A 16,854-nucleotide genomic window follows, 5' to 3' on the forward strand; every position below is an offset into this window, starting at 1 on the left:
GCCGACGCCCGCGGCGCCGTCTCAGAGCCGGATTCAGGGGTGGCTGGTGCGGCGCGCGGAGCGAGAACCTCGACACTGCGGAAACAGAGGAGCGGGAGCGGCGGCGACGGAGCCAGAAGGCACGGGGGGGAGGGGAAGCGCCCGGGCTGGGGGCTCCCGGGGCGCGCCGGGCCTCCGCTGCCCTCCCTGAGCGTCCCAGCGACCCCTGCAGACGCGGGTCCCGAGCGCTCGGAGGGCGGACACGCGCTCCTTATCTCTCGGCTCTGCTGCCGTGTTTGGGGCCGTGTCCGCAGGCCCGGGGAGCGGGTGCGCGGTCAGGGGCCGTCCCGACCCTGCTCAGGGCCGGCGGAGCCGCGGGGCGCGCGGGGGCGGGGGCGACAGCCGGGGCGCCCGGCGGGGCCCGACGTCCTGCGAGGCTTCGGCTCGCCGCCGACCGGCCTGGCTTTTCCAGAAGCTCTTCTTCCCGCCGAGCCGTGCCAAGTCCCGGGGTGCCTTTAAAGGTTTAGACCTGTGTTCCTGGACCTTGTTCCTCTTGATTCCCGGCGGCCCGCAGGCGCCCGGCTCCCGCTCTCTCAGCTTGGGGCGGCCCGAGGGTGAGCGGGGCCTTCAGCCCGCGATCTGTTCGTCTGCCTTGGCCGGAAGAAAGCACGGTTATCTTTGAGTAACTCCAAGACCTCAGGTAGCCCTAGATTTGAGATGGCCTTCTTAGGAGCACTGTGAAAACAACAGGGGTTTTTGGTTTTTGGGTTTTGTTTTTTGAAAGAGAGAAAGAGAGAGCGTGGTGGGATGGGGGTCGGGGAGAGGAAAAAAGAATCCTGAGATGATGACCTGAGCCTATGAAATGAAGAGTGGGACGCTTAACTAACTCAGCCACCCAGGGGCCCCAGAATGGGTCTTTTTTTCAAAGATAAAAGATTTGGGCTCCTGGGTGGCTCAGTGGGTTAAGCCTCTGCCTTTGGCTGAGGTCGTGGTCTCGGGGTCCTGGGATCGAGTCCCGCATCGGGGAGTCTGCTTCCCGTTCTCTCTCTGCCTACTTGTGATCTCTCTCTCTCTCTCTGTCAAATAAGTAAAACCTTATAAAAAAAATAAATAAAAGAGAAAAGGTTATCTGAGACCAACATAACCACATGTCAAGTCTTAATGGAACTCGCCCATTAATGAAGTATGTAAGATGATACGTATAGTTGGTTCAGACATAAATCTAAAAGGCAGACGCATATCTAGGCAGTCAAGAATGCTAAAATGAATTTTCTTAATAGATGCAGAGCTGGCTTCTACGGCCAGGCCGGGGGGGAGGGGGAGGGAATCAACTGAACTTTCACCAGAGAAAACTGACTTTATGTCTGATATCTGTGGACAAGCCCTGCAACGTGTAAAGTTATAAATAGCTTAAAGAAAAGGACCCCAGGGAACAGATAACCCCAAAGGGTATGCCAGACCTCTGGTTGTTCACTGAAGACACCCAATAATCATTTTGACCCATTTCAAAGTCTTTCCCCAAACATGAAGAAGTGGAGGAATCCCTACCCCCATGATTCTTCTTAGAGTCCCCGTACTTGTTCGTGTTGCCTGTGTCCCTTAATCCTGGTGTAGCTTGTCCACTCTAACTTTGAAAGTGCTCCCCTTACTGTAGGAAATGGCACAGTAAAATCATCCATTAAAATATTTAATTCGGACAGCAAAGGTTGACACAAACAATGCTACTGTTATCAAGAAATTTCATCTTTCTTAACAGAATTGTATGTTTTTTCAAAAGACCTTCTGCAAGTCATTTTCCCTTTCCAAGCATCAGCTTTTGTTTTTGTTACTTTTCTTAATCTCCAAAATATGAGATTAGATTTGATTTCTAGGGCTTGTTCCTGTTTTAAGACTGTGGTTCAAGACTGTGAGGTTTTGGTTTTGGTTTTGGTTTTGGTTTTTTTACCTCTCCCTGATTTCACTGAGGTCCTGAGAGCAGAAACCCTACTATTTCCCATTCCCTTTGCAGGGATGGGAAACCTCCCGTGTCCAGGGTTGGTTCTGTTTATCCTTCAGGAGCTGGTTTCCCGTTCACCACTCATCCCTGGAAGCAGTCCTTTCAAAGCAGACATTCGATCCAAACATGTGAAAAGACGCTCAGGCTCTTTCAAAGTAAAAGGGATGAATGCAAATTTGAAGAACAAGGAGGTACCATTTTTCACTGAGTAGATTGGCAACGCTGAAAGTTTGGTAACACTCTGTGTTGGCACACAGACTCAGCTGATGCAATCGTAAATGTGTTCATCTCTCTGCAGAATGAACTAGCAGTAGGGACCACAGAATATGTAAGCGTACGTGCCCTTTGACCCAGCAACCCGCCTTAGGAGTTTATCCTTCCAGATAGGCTTACCCACATGCAAGAAGCTGTTTGCGCTTGCGCGCATCCGGTAGCGTGCTGTAGAAGCAAAACACAGGCAGCACGCTGTAGGCCTGTGAATATATTCGTTGGACAGGTTGTACATACAAATGGGAATGCTGCGATGTATAATTGTAAAAAAAAAAAATGCCGATTTTCATGAATTCAGATGTCTGGTCTTCAAGGCATATCAGGTCTGTTGTGTCCAACTGTGTGCGTTCTTGTTAAGAAAGCAGAATGGGGAGATGTATATGTTTATTTTATTTTATTTTGAGATGTATATGTTTCTATGTACATAGAATATCCCTGGACTGAAATACAAGAAATGGGTCTGTAATTCATTAATTTTTTAAAACCATGTATTTATTCTTAAATACATAAAATATGACAAAACGAGAGTGCCAAAATGAGCAAGACACTCAAACAGGCCCTTCACAGAAGAGACTCTCCAGAACATGAAAAAGCGCGCATTCTCATTAGTCACCAGGGAAACGCAAACTTAAGCCACAGAGAAATATTTACACACCCACCAGAACAGCTAAAATGACAAAGCACTGAGCATTGGCAAGCATTGGGAGTAACTAGAACGTCCGTACACCGCTGGAGGCAAGGTCATTATTAAACCACAGGGGACGGCTGTTAGGACAATCTGCTGAAACTGAGCATACGTGAACCTGTGTTCACCAAAAGACACGTGCCAGAATGTTCCCTGAGCGCTGTCCACAGAGGCTCCAAACTGGAAACATCCTAAACATCTGGGACCGACAGGAGGAATAGATTGTGTACACTCATAGAACCACCTGTCCGACAACAGCAGAAAGAAGCAAGATACACTATGTGATTCCATTACTAAAAGCTTCAAAATAGGGCAAAACTGGTATTTGGCATAGGAAGAGAAAGCAGGGCAGCGGTGACCAGGGGGTAATCATATTCCGCGTCTTGATCTGGATGCTCCTTGTACTGGTTCCCACTCGGGGTCAATTCATTTGCCTCTGGACACGGGATTTGTGTGCTCGGTTTCAAGCACACAGCGGGAGAGAAAGGGATGCTTCTAATGGTTGTACAGTGGACAATCAGAGGTTTCTAACGGAAGGGTGTTGGGGTTGTTCCTCATTTTTTTACCACGGCTTTGTGGTGTTGAATACAATGGCCAGAATAGGGAAGCGAGAAGGCCGACTCTCCCCAGCCCATGGTGTTGGACAAAGCCCAGGGAGTCTGAAGAACCCAGAGTGGTACGATGTGTCCTAATTGCTCTGCACAGGGCCACCTTACCTCCAGCTGTGGATAGAGCCTGCTGGGACCCCGTGCCTATACTTGGTGGGGCAGGCGTATGGCTAGTGGACATTGCGTGGAGCACTTACTGCCGGCCATGCTGCTTGTGTCCACTGGTGCTTCCCCAGCTCCTGTTAACCAAAAAACCTGCACTGAATGAGGGAGTGAACACACTATGGGTGGCCCCTTTCAGAGGTGAAGAGACAGGCTCAATGCAGTTAAGCAGTGTGCTCAAGATCACACAGCTAGGAGGAGAGAGCCAGGATTCGGACACAGACCTGTCCTCTGTGCTGCTGTCACACCCATAAACTCACCTCATCCTCACCGCCCTGCGAAGCTGGTGTGATCCCTTGCAGGGCTAAGGAAACTGAGGCTCAGAGTGAAGTGGCTGCCCCCACGGAAGCAGAAAGCCCAGCTAGCTTGCAGACCTCTTTCTGTCGGCCTGCAAAGAGCCTACTTCTTATACTGTGCCAGACTCTTCCTCCAAGGAGCCAGAGGCCAGGCTGTATACTGATGCGCTCTACACCAGGCCCTGATGGCTTGCTTGCTCCTGCTGCCAAAGGCCCCATCACCAACTCTCCTGGGAGCAAGGCCCTAACCACGTGTGCTCATCATCTTCTTGTCCTCTCCGCCCCAGATCCGTGTCTTAAACTCAGGTTGGTTTATTCAACAAGCATTTAATAATCAGCTCTGTGCTTGGCCCCTTGCTAGGTGCTGCAGACACGTGAGTAAGCAAAACCAGCCAGTCCCTGCCTCTGACAGAGCACAGAGACGAAGGTGAACCAGTAAATAAGTGCCCAATTACAAACGGGTGTCCTATAAAGGAAAAGGACATCGCATGGTAGAAGAGTATACCTGGGCATCTGGCCTGGCCTAGGGTCACACAGCTTCATTTTGTGTGATAGGTGAAGGACACATGGATATTTCATAAGCAAAGGCATGCAGGGGATGGAGGTGGAGGGTTCCAGGCAAAAGAGCAGGTCGGAAGGCCTTGCAGAAGAAAGCAGCGTGGATTGCGGGAAGTTCTGAAGGGGCCGGCGTGTGGAGGGTGAGGAAACTGAGCTGGAGAGCTTGGAAGGGCCAGACCATGCATGGCCCAAACAACTGGAAGGATTCTAGCCACAACTGAGGGGCAGTAGGAAGCCACTGGAGGATATGGTCCCATGTGTGATTTCTAAAGGTGACTTCAGCTGCTTTGCAGAGAAGAACCGGAAAAGGTCAAGGACAGACGCAAGGAAATATCAAGCAATCTCTGTCGACAGAGTCCGATTAAGACCACTCAGCATCCGGCAGTCAGCCTGGCATTATCATTACTGGATGTTCAGCTGTTGGGTGGAAGTTCATTGGAAAAAGAGGATATTTAAATAGTCTAAAAGTATCTTTCCCACAGATGACAAAGGGGAAAAGATACTGTTACAGTAGAAAAATAGGTCACCATCTCAACCGTGGGCCAACAGAGGGATGTTTGTGCCTCCTGATCCGATGCCCTGAGGACACACATCCGTGCTGTTGCTGCCCACACTCTGCCACCTGACTTTGAGGGGCAGACCGAGAACCCTACACTGAGAGAGATCCGACAAAACCACCAGCCTGTGCCCTAAATACGCATCAGTGCCTAGAAGGGCTCCGAAGAACCAGGAACTATTAAAGGGGTCTGCCTTTGAAGATTGAAGAAGACCCCTCCCCCAGCCAAGGGATGCTGGAAGCCCCCCCAGAAACTGGAAAGGCAAGGAGGCCCTGCTCCCCTAGGGCCTCCAGAAGGAACATGGTCCCTCTGATACCTCAATTTAGAGGTAAGTCACTTAGAACTTGAACTCCAGTGCTGTAAAAGAGTAAATCTATGTTACTTGAAGCCACAGCATTTGTGGCAATATGTTACAGAGCGGGAGGGGGAAATAGGCACAGCGGGCAACCAGAAGCGGAAGAGTTGCCTGGCTGATCTCGTAGAATTCGTTCTCCGAGCCATCTTCTAGTCAAGGTATTTTTGAGTATGGACTCAGCCATCCAATAAATTTCCTATTTCTCCTACCCTTTCTTCATGTCCTTTATACGATACCATGAGATACCTCAGCACATGCCTTGTCCTGGTTATCTGTGGCATTCCCCTACCGGCCCAGAATCCATCTTCTCAGTTCCCTGTGGCGACGCCCCATCCCAAGGAGTTGGGTAGGGCGGAGCCTCACTCCTGTCCCGTCACCCCAACAACCTGGCCTAAGGGATGGGCTTGAGGAGATGAGCACACGACCAGTGTTGGTGCGCTGAGATCAAATCCTGGGACTTTCGCTGGAACTGTGGAAGGACAAAGTCCTCCTTCCCCCCGGGGTCTCTAGGTTGAAAGGACCTGTGCCATCGCTCCTGGAGACTATCTTATAAAAAAGTCACTGATCTTAGAGTGAAGCCAGATCAGAGGGAGGCGGTCAAGTAGGGGAGAAAGACTGAGTTCTGAGGACATCATTGGTACCCCTGGATCCCGCTGGGCCAACCCCAGAATTTAGGTGAGTTATGTAAGCCTTTTATTCTTTTTTTTTTTCTTTCTTTTTTTTTTAAAAACCAGTGTGAATTGAGTTCTGTCACTCTTAACTGAAAGAATCCTGGTACCCTCTTTCTATACTATTTCCTGACTTAGCAGTCTGTACGTTTCACAACAGAAAAATAGTCAACCTAGCGATGACCTGGTCTTTGTCATCAGTGCTTCCTCTTCTGAGGGCTCACAGTTATGTTGTGAGTGATCTGTCCTATTTCCCACGCCCTGTGTCCAGTTCGCTGGCCTGTGGTTTGCAGATGCTCCCCACCCTTTCTTAAATGGCTATGTATCTGCCTCTCTCCAACCTGCTGGCAAGGCCAGAAGACCTTTTCTGAGGCATGGCGAGGCAGGGTTCATACAAATCTCTTGAGAAATGATACTTTGCCTGAATGGAATCTGACCCTCAATGAGCTCACATTTTCCAGTTTTCCTGAAGAGTGGTTATCACCAGAGTCAGGTCAGGGCTGCTTGGGTCCTTGCCTTATGCTGTGTTCACTCCCCAAACTAGGTGAGGATTTGTCCAACCATAGATGCCATCCTGTTCCCACAAAGTCCACTAGATGGGCTCGTATTCTGCTGGAGGCATCAACGGCAATGCCCACCTTTTTATAGTGTCCACTTAAGGGAAATGAAGGCTAGCTTACACTCCTTCCCTTCCTGAGTTCATACTGAACTTGAAATATTTCTCATAGATGATGGCCACACCGAGCTGGCCAGGCAAATCTGGAATGGGCCAGAAGTAGCTATGACACCAAAGGCCCCATAATTCTTGTGGGTAAAGTTTCTGGCTTTTTCCTTCATGTTGTTTTCTTAAACTTTGCCAACCATCTGCTGGGATTAGCAGTTGCACTTGGGGCACAGCAAACATGTTTGGTCATCAGTCCAAGTGGCCTTTTTTCCTAAAAGTGGCAGAACCCCAGATCCTCCCGTGTAACTCCTAGGGCTTCAGAGAACCTGCAGTTCTCTGCATAGAAATTCTGCACTGACATTCCCCCCTGTTTCAGAGAGCACTACGCTTATTGGGACCGGGCTTTATCATTTCATACAAGCAACCACCAGAAGGAGCCCTAGAGCTCTGTAATGCAGGCTGGAAGCCAGGGGAGAAGGTCAGCCCACTGGGATCATAGTCTCTATCCTGCTGGTGCTGGACCCAAGTATGACGCACCCCCGAAATTCCTGGGAGTGGGCATCAGTTTATGTTTCTATACGTCCTTCCTCTAGAACTGAGAAAAGCTTCCACAGGAGACACTTTTTTAACCCTTTCTCTTAATTTTAGAGGTATGAGGGAACCAGGAACCAAAGGGCCTGAAAGTCGTTTGCTGCATCTGCTGAAAAGATGCAGACTGGCCTAGAAACTTCGGGGCAAGCGAGGTGGGATCTATCAGCTTTTCCAGATGCCCCCTTCAAAAACTAAATCAGGCCTCCGCGTGCCCTTCGGTACCTGCTTCCTTGCCCGACGCACTCTGAAAGCGTGTTCGTTAAGGTCAAGACTTCACCCTATCCCTGGCACTGGAGGGCAGGGAACGGCAAACGTCATCTTGTCTTAAAGGTGGCGACAGTCGGGGCCCCGACGCACCCAGAACCGGTCTCACTCCGCGGCTCCCGGCCGGGGCTCCCCCAGCCCTCCGGACCCAAATCCCCAAATCCCTCTTTTCTGCGCTCGCAGAACGGCCCGTCCCACCCGGCTGCCCCCGGGGAACCCTAGTTCCACGACTTTCCGCCACAGCGACCCACCGGAGCCGTCCGAGCGCGCTCCCGGGCGCCGCGGGACCAGATTTCCCGCCCAGGGACAGCCCAGGTACCGAGAGATCCGGGACAGGTACCGAGAGATCCGGGACGGGTACCGCCCGCGTGCAGCCGCCCCGCCCCGTCACGTGACCCGCGCTCCGGCCGGCGGCGGGGGAGGGGCGGGGCCACCCTCGCGCCTGCGCAGTCGGCGCCGGGGGGGCGGGCACGGCCGCCTGACTGACAGCTTGCGCGGCTGTCGCCTCGGAAGGACCCGGCTCTCAGGCCCGCGCAGTGGCCGCAGCGCGGAGCCCGGAGGCAGCCGCTCGCTCCCCGCTCGGACCCGCCGGCCGGTGCCCGCCGCGGTGAGAGAGGCTCCCGCCGGCGCCCGGGAGGGGGAACACGCGTCACTTGTCCGGGCGGCGCGGGGCTCTCCGAGGGCCGGCGGGTGAGGGGCCGCGCGTGGAGGGAGGGGGCCGCGGGATGACGCGGGGTCGCGCGCGGGGGTCGGGGCCTCGGGGGCTTTTGCAGGGTCGGCGCGAGCTGGGGGTGAGGAGGAGGAAGGGGAGCCGGGAGCCCACGGTGCGGGGGGCGGTGCAGTACCTGGGGATGCTGGGGGGGGTGGACAGGGGTGGACAGGGGGTCCCCACCCCCCGGTGGCAGATGGTGTCGTCAGGTGGCTTTGGGGTGGAGTCAGCCCCTCCGTGTCGGGGAGCAAGAACCCCCAGACTCCGGGGAGCGCGCGCTGGGGAGGGGGTGCCTGGAGCCAGGATGGGAAGGACGTCAGCCAAGTCGTGCGGGCTGTTCGGGCGCAAGTTCGCCGCCTCTCTGCTCCCGGGCGGCGGGCGGCGGGCGGGCTGCGGGTGCGGGTGCGGGAGAGGGGGCTCCGGACCCGGTGCTGCCGCGCCCCGCTGCCTGTGCCTGCCCGGGGCTCCCCCGCCCTCCGGAGGGCCCGCAAGCAGACGAGGTTTGCAGAGGGCACGGCAGCGCGGGCGCCGGGTTGGCAGCTGCGGAACAGCTGGCTCGGGGCGGCCTGAACCCGTGGTCCCGGGGACCCGCCGGCGCCCGGCTTGCCCTTCCCTGGCTTGTACCTCGACCGGATTTCAGAGGACGACTTTGCGGTGGGCACTGGCCTTGGCCTGCTCGTCTGACTCTGGGGTTGAGTGTGGGGCGGGGGTGCCGACCTGCAGACTGAGCAGGAACTTGGCTCGGAGCTGGCAGGTGAGGCGCCTGGTGGGGAGGTTGTCGCTGGGGTGAGTCAGGGGTGGAGGCACGCGGACAGCTGTCAGGGCCCCAGCTGCTTTCGACGCTGCCGCCCAGACCGCGGCCGCCTAACGCTAATGTTTCAGAGTCACTTCAGGAGAGGGACCCCCTCCCGGAACCAAACCAGGGCAGCCAAGATACAGAACAGGGAATTAAGGAAAGAGGAAAAGGGTGATTTTGATTGGTTACCCATGAACCCTCTCCTTGGTCTTTTGCACCTTCCCGTTTGGAAGTTTGTTTTCTCTTTGTTCAGTCTCTCCCTTCCACTGTCACTCGTTTCTTGTTTCTTGTTGTTGTTGTTGTTTAAGATTTTATTTATATTTGACAGAGAGACATAGAGAGAGAGGGAACATAGCAGGGGGCGTGGGAGAAGCCAGCTTCCCGCGGATCAGGGGCTCAGTCCCCCTACCCTGGAATCATGACCGGAGCGGACAGCAGACCCTTAATGACTGAGCCACCTAGGCACCCCTGTCACTTGTTTTTATGTCCATTTGTTCAGAAATAGGACTGCTTACGCATTTGAAACTTGGGGCGAAAGGCTTTTGAGACCTGCTCACAATGAAAAAGTTGACTCATGAGATTTTCTTTTTCTATAAAAGAAATGAAATGACTGGGGACTCACACATAGGCACTTTCAGTGATTACAGATTATCTCTAGCCTCTTGTATGGTTTTGGGATGCATTCCCATGGTTGTTTTTGGATTTGGGGGTTTTTTGGTAACATGTGTCTCCTCTGTGGCATGCGTCAGCCTGAAGATGGTTTCCATTATTTGAAAATGTAACAACTAAAGGCAGTAAAAAGCTACTACTGGGTGATGTGGATGAATCACAAACCTTAAATAATTTGCTACAGAACTCCAGAGAATGGACAATAGTGATACTCTTTGTATGACAATTAACTTTAGTTCTTCAGAGGTAAATTGCCTTATGGTGACCCCCAGAGATGACATCTTTTAGGACAATCCCAAGAAAGGTTTAGAATGGAATGAGTCACACTATATGCCCTCCCCCACTGCTTCCTCCCTCAAAAAAAGAAAATAATTAGGTTAAAAGAAACATCAAAAGCAACCTGAGAAGATTTTTTTTTTAAGTCATGAAAATTCAACCAGCAGCAGGAAAAATACACAAAGGGAGGAGTAAAATCCTGTCGCTCATAACAACCCCTCACTTGTACATGACAGAGTACTTTACGAAGGAGTCGTGCACAAAATCTCAATTGAGCTTCACCATAAACTTGGGAGTGATAGGTGGTGTTACCAGTCACATGTCACAGATGAGAGAACAGAGGCCAAGTGAGTGCCCAGAGTCACTTAGGTCCTAGCGGCAAAGCAAAACGATAAGCCTCACCTTCTGGGGTTAACCAGAAGCAGCAGTCTGCCATCAGCCTGTGGAGTGGGTGGGGGAAGGACAGGACAGTTTACGGTGCCTCCGAGGACGTGGGGTCTTCCCCAGCATCCAAGGGCAGAACATCTCTCTCTGCCATCACTGGCCTCTTCACTCCGTCAGCTCAGCTCCCCAGTACTCCTGCACCGTTGGTTCCCCCAACACAGCCCCAGAGCTTCTGCATCTACTCAGATTTGTTTATGCGTCTTTGAGAACTCTAGTAGGAAGTGGCTTGCAAGGAGCCTCTTGCCCAACTGCTCTGTGTTTCCAAATAGTCTAGGTGTCTTCAGCGGTTATAGTGATGCAAGAGAACAAAGCAATTCTAGGGAAATGTCCCTGAGAGTTTTCCTTGTCCTCCACGCGGAAGAAGAGCGTGGTGGTTGTGAAATGAGGGGAGCTGACCCAGTAGTTTTATTTATCAGATACAGTATTCGATACGTGGCATTGTTTGGGTTATGGTGACACCTTTTTTTTTTTTTTTTTTTAAATAGAAAACAGGGCACAGCTGTTCTTGTTAGAGAAGAACATGCTTTAATCCCACTTTCTAATGTAGGCATCTAGATCTGGAAAAGGACTTCAGAGGGAGGTTATCTGAGAGATGCCTCAATGGGCAATGGTAGAAAACAGAATTAAAAACCAATACAGGGATGTCTGGGTGGCTCAGTCAGTTAAGCGTCTGCCTTCAGCTCAGGTCATGATCCCAGGGTCCAGAGATTGAGTCCCACATTGGGCTCCTTGCTCCACGGGGAGCCTGCTTCTCTCTCTGCCTCTGCCTACCACTCTGCTTGCTTGTGCTCTCTCTCTCTGACAAATTAAAAAAAAAAAAAAAAGCAATAGATGTACAGTCCCTAATGAGAAAGATAACAGTTCCAATCTATGACTCCGTGCCTAGAGTATTGTGTTCTTTTCTGGACATCACATTTAAAAAGGAGATAGGGAAAAAAGTCAAGAATAGCCATTGGAAATTGCTGTGGTGGTGAGTGAATTAGAGCTGGTAAGTGTGAGAATCTGGGTAGGGGGGCATGGTCACAGAGTTCAGGGCTGTCATTAATAAACTTGTTCTGTAGTGGCCCAAGAACCAAAGGACGCAAGTTATAGTTAGGAAGATTTTTTTAGTTTAGTTTTCTTTCTTTCTTTCTTTCTTAATTTTTTTTTTTAAGATTTTACTTATTCATTTGAGAGAGAGAGCAAGTGAGCGCAAAAGCAGGGCGAGGGGCGGAGGGAGAGGCAGACTCCCTGCTGAGCAGGGAGCCTGACTAGGGCTCTGTCCCAGGACCCTAAGGTCATGACCCAAGACAAAAGCAGATGCTTTACCTACTGAGCCACCCAGGCACTCCAGGAAGGTTTTAGTTTTAAGAACTGTATCATGCCAGAGTAATCTTGTAAAAACTGTGGGTGGAAGCATACCTCTCCCTGGTGGTTCCCCAGGACTCTGGGGATTGAGTTCACTTCTCATTGTGTTGTACTTCAGGTGCCAGGTGAGTGCTAGCTAACGTTTCTTGTTTCTCCAGCTTCACAAGTCACCTCTCTCTTACTCACAAAACCCCATCTTCTTCTGCCTTGAGCACATCCGGGTCACTGTGCCTCACGGCCTTTGCACTGAAGGTTCCTTTCACCAGAATTTCCACTGGCTGGCTCCCTGTCATTCAAGGGACTGCTCTAATATCACATCCTTAGACCTTCCCTGACAACTAAAACAGTTTCCTCCTGGTCTCTACCCCATGTACTTTATTATATTAGAGTGTTTAATTTCCCTCATAACAATATCAGAAATGGTCTTCTTTGAGAAAGCTTTTATTGTCTGCTGCCCATTTACCAGTGTATCAGCAGTGCCCCAGAGAGCGCCTGGCATATAGTACATGCTCATTCAATATTTGTTGAATGAATGATTTTAATGACAGACTTTTTCAAAGATGGGAGGGATTGCTGCCACGGTTGATACTGAGTTAGTTTTCTTGTACTGGGGACAGTCAGACATAGACATAGACGTAGAATGGCTGACTAGTCAGTCATTAGACAAGACAGTTCAAGCAACTAGATAGAGAGGAAAACTGGATAACTTACTGTACTACTTTCCTGAGGCTTCTGTAACAAAGTAGCACAACCAGGTGGCTTAAGACAACATCTGTTTTTCTCCCACAGTTTTAGAGACCAGGAGTCCAAAGTCAAGGTGCCAGCAGGGTTGTTTCCTTCTTGGGGATCCAGACGGAGGATTGGTTCCTGCCTCTGGTGGTTTTCCAGCAATCCTCGTATTCCTTGGCTTGTAGCCTGCATCTCTCCGGTCTGTACCGCTATGGTCACATGGCCTTCCTCTCCCTGTGTGTGCGTGCGTGTGTGTGTTTCTTTAATTCATATAAGGACGCCATCGAGTTGGTCATATTCCATCATGACTTTATCTTAAAGTAACTAATTACATCTGCAAAGACCCTGTTTCCAAATAAGGTCACCGTCACAGATTCTGGGGGTTAGGACTTCCGCATATCTTTTTAGGGGACACAGTTCAATGCGTAACAGCTTCTAACTTCAAGACCCAGTAACATTTTAAAGGGCAAGACTGGCAGGAGGTGCTGAGTTCTCTTTAGGGATGATGACGTGGATTTGGGTATTTTTACATGAAGCCTTGTGCTCTTGACAACTTGCAAGGTCAGTGGTGATCTGCATGTGTCCGAGTGAGGAGGCCAAGGGTCCAAGCAATTGAGTGTCTTGCCCAAGGTCAAGAGGACAAAATGAGTCTCCTACACGGGATAGCAAGGGGCGTGGCCTCCCACCTGCTAGCAGACGGGTCTCTCTAGTGGTGCAAGCCCAGGCTAGGCTGCAGGGTTTGTCTGATGGCTGTGTATGAGCCCTGGAGGGATGATGTCCTTCCTCGGCGGTTTGCTTTCTCCTGTCTTTGTACTGGAGGCCTCTCTCCTTGACGTCCTACAGTGAAGTAAACGGTGCAGCTGAGCCTGACATGCCCGGCTGTGGGCCTCACGAGGCCAGATCTGCTGGGTGCTAGACCATTCGGAGAAGTTGCGTCTCCCCTTGTTGGGCTTTCCCAGTGATTCAGAAGGGCTTTTCCATAAGGTTTTATGAGTTCTGGGTTTCAGTGTCTCAGGTTATGACCCGGGAAAAGTATTTCTGGTGTTCCGAGAATGAGCCCTCCAGGAATTCATGGGGGAAACTCTTTGTATTTGGAGGGCTGGGGCCGGGGGAACAGGGCAGACTGCCAGCGAAATGTCCGAAAGGACTTGCACCTTTGCCTTTGAGACCTTGTCACTTCTGGCTCTGTCTCGCCTTATTAAGGGAGTTAGAGGATCCCTTCTTTATTTAACGTGGAGAGGTTTTGGACAAGGTAATACCTGCAGATAGTACAGAATTCAGATGATAAGAAAAAACATGCCCGGGGCACCTGGGTGGCTCAGTGGGTTAAAGCCTCTGCCTTCAGCTCGGGTCATGATCCCAGGGTCCTGGGATCGAGCCCCGCATCGGACTCTCTGCTCGGCAGGGGGCCTGCTTCCTCCTCTCTCTCTCTGCCTGCCTCTCCGTCTACTTGTGATTTCTGTCAAATACATAAATAAAATCTTTAAAAAAAAAAAAGAAGAAGAAGAAAGAACAAGATGCCTGGTGAAGAGCAGTTCCTGCCTCTGCCCTCCAGCTTCCCAGGCCCTTCCCCGGGGGCACCCATCACACCCGGTTCTTCTTCGTCTCCTTCCAGATCTGCCGTCCCTTCTGATGTCTCTGAGTGCCACCCCTCACCCCTCCCCCAAGGGCGGTGCTTACATCCCTGTTTTCCATTCTTCCTTCCTGCTGTATTTTTGGAACCCCTTCTGTGGGGACCTGACGGGCCGATGCGTCCCCATGTGTTAGGCGCTGGTGACATCAGTCTGCGAGGAGTCCGATATTTGGAGGGAAGGTGCTTAGAAGCAAGGAGCCTGTGATGTGAAGTGTGCGGCTCTGAGGCCGGAGGGGGGGAACGTGCTCGTATTCCTGGGGTGGTTCTCGGGGTCCCAGTTCCTGAAACGGCAGAGTTAGCCACGATGGGAGGCAAGCGCAGAACCTTCTGGGGGAGAAAGGCGGGAGGGGCAGTTGTGCTCCTGGGGGGGGCGGGGGGCGTCGCTGGGACAGGTCGTGCTGATCCGCCTCGCTCTGCCGGGCCCCGCAGTGTGCTGAGCGCGCTCGGGGGTCGTCACGCTAAGCCCCCCAGGAACACTCCGGGGGAGCTGCTGGTGCCATCCCCGCGTCACAGACGAGGAATCGGCCCGCTGTCCACGCGCAGCTCGTCGTTCTGTCCCACGGTCTGACCCGGGTCCCGCTCTGGTCTGGGGCGGTTCTCGTTTTTACTTGTTTCCCCTTCCGTGTGGTGGTCCCCGGGGAAAACAATAGTGTCGGAGCTCTCGACGCGCGACCCTCGCGTGGCCTGTGTGTGAGGGTGGTGGTGTTCCGTTCCGTAGAGCAAGAACGTTCCGGGAGAAGAACCTGCTCCGGGGTTTTCTGAGCTCGTTCCAGAAACGTCCTTTTGCCTCTCACAACCCAAGACGCATGACTGAGATTCGTTCCACCGTAGGAATCCTCTCCAGCAGATGCTGAGGGACGTGGTGATTCGGAGGGGGAGGAAACAGGAGAGACAAGGGGATTTTGTTTTTTAGTTAATTCCTGAATCCACTTAGGAAAACACCGTATTCCTCAGTGACGTCCTTTCCTCAGCCAGGTGTGTGTTCTGAGGCATTTTCCTGGGCTTTGCCTCACAGCCAGGCATGACTCAGAGCAAATGACTCACCAGTGGCAAAAGTGACCAGTGAGCTAGGGGAGAAGGAGACGGTAGCAACATCGGAGCAAACAGCAAATGGAAAATACCAGAGCAGATGAGCTCAGAGGGCCGCTGTTTGCCGACACTCCTGAGTTAGGGGACTTGGGGGGGAGGACCCCAGGAGGCTGAGATGCAAAAATAGGGCCCAATTAAAAGGAGTGAAAGCCTCATGAACGCCTCATGAGAGAAGAAAACCAAGTTCTGAGTTAATAGTAGAGTAGCAAGAATGAAGTGAATGCATTAAGTGAGACCAAAACAAATGACAAACCTAAAAATCCCCAGTTTGAAACTTCGTGCAGTGGTATAAGGAAGTAGGAAGCCAGTTAACAAAGGTTAAGCGTCTGACTCTTGGTTTCGGCTCAGGTTGTGCTCTCTGGGTTGTGGGATCAGCCCCGCATTGGGCTTGGCGCCCAGCAGGGAGCCTGCTTAAGATGCTCTCTCTTCCTCTCCTTCCCTCCTCCTCATGCTCTCTCTCTTTCTTAAAAAAAAAAAAAAAACACACCAAACTTCACTTACCTGCTCTTGGGGCACCAAGAGGTGTTATATATAATCAAAATTTTAATATAAGTTGAATTAACCAGACTTAAATATCCTGTGGGAAATAAGTAGCATCTCTGAACTCATTCCCTCGCCTCTACTTTCTGTTTTGAAGGATTTATTTGAGCGAGCATGGGCGCACTCTCTCTGTCTCTCTCAGAGCAGGGCGAGGGGCAGAGGGAGGAGGGGGCAAGCAGACTTCCTCCTGAGCACAGAGCCAGTGCGGGGCTTGGCCCACAACCCAGGGGATCTCGACCTGAGTGGAAGCCGAGAGTGCTGCTCAACCGACTGGGCCACGAGGCGCCCTTCCTGTCCTCTTCCCAGTAACCCTGCCAGCTGACCCAGAGTGCCCCAACAGCTTGAGGGGTCCCACGAAGTTCATGCCTCCCTCCCGGCAGGCCTGCCTCTGTTCTTGCTTGAATGCCAGTCCTCTCTCCACACAGCCACGCGAGGGTAGCATCTTGGTAAAACCTAAATGAGGTCATGATGTTCCCCCAATGCAAACCCTCCAGGGCCCTCCCATGGCTCCTGGGATGAAATCCCAACCCCTTAGCTTGGCCTCCAAGCCGCTGCCTCCCACTGGCCCACAGCTGTGCCATTCTCAGCTCCTTCCCTCCCTCCCTGCGTCCCCCCCTCCCCACAGAGCCACACTGCCTCACTATCGCTTTAATGGTCCAGGTCCATTCCCACTGCAAAGCTGTGAATTGGCCATTTCCTGGGGCTGGGACGCTGGTGCCCCAGATGGCAGAGTGACCCTCCCCGGCCTCTCGGGCCCGAAGGAGCTTCCCACTTCCATCTGGTTTCTCTGGCCCAGCACCGCCTGATGGAAATAGGGGCGAGCTGTGTGCATTGAACTAAGTTTCTAGCAGCCACACTAAACAAGTAAAGAGAACAGGCAAAATTGATTTTTATCACGGATTTTATTTAATCTGGTGTATCCAAAAATCTCATTTCCACAGCTAATCGGTATAAAAATTATTAATGAGA

General features: G+C 51.9%; 1 protein-coding gene across 3 annotated transcripts in view; it reads left to right on the plus strand.

Annotated features, from left to right (window-relative positions):
- The first annotated feature begins 8,113 nt into the window (after positions 1-8,113).
- Positions 8,114-16,854, plus strand: part of KIAA0513 (KIAA0513 ortholog) — a 61,695-nt gene continuing 52,954 nt past the window's right edge. For 2 of the 3 annotated variants that reach the window (XM_004753877.3, XM_013056966.2), the window contains exon 1: positions 8,114-8,260. The gene's annotated coding sequence lies outside the window, so the exon portion shown is untranslated. Of the gene's footprint in view, positions 8,344-16,854 lie in introns of all 3 variants that reach the window. The other variant, XM_004753876.3, reaches the window with a different exon arrangement.

The sequence above is a fragment of the Mustela putorius genome, unplaced genomic scaffold (genome assembly GCF_011764305.1).
Source record: "Mustela putorius furo isolate JIRA1106 unplaced genomic scaffold, ASM1176430v1.1 tig00000174_pilon_pilon_pilon, whole genome shotgun sequence".
In the NCBI taxonomy this organism is placed as follows: Eukaryota; Metazoa; Chordata; class Mammalia; order Carnivora; family Mustelidae; genus Mustela; species Mustela putorius.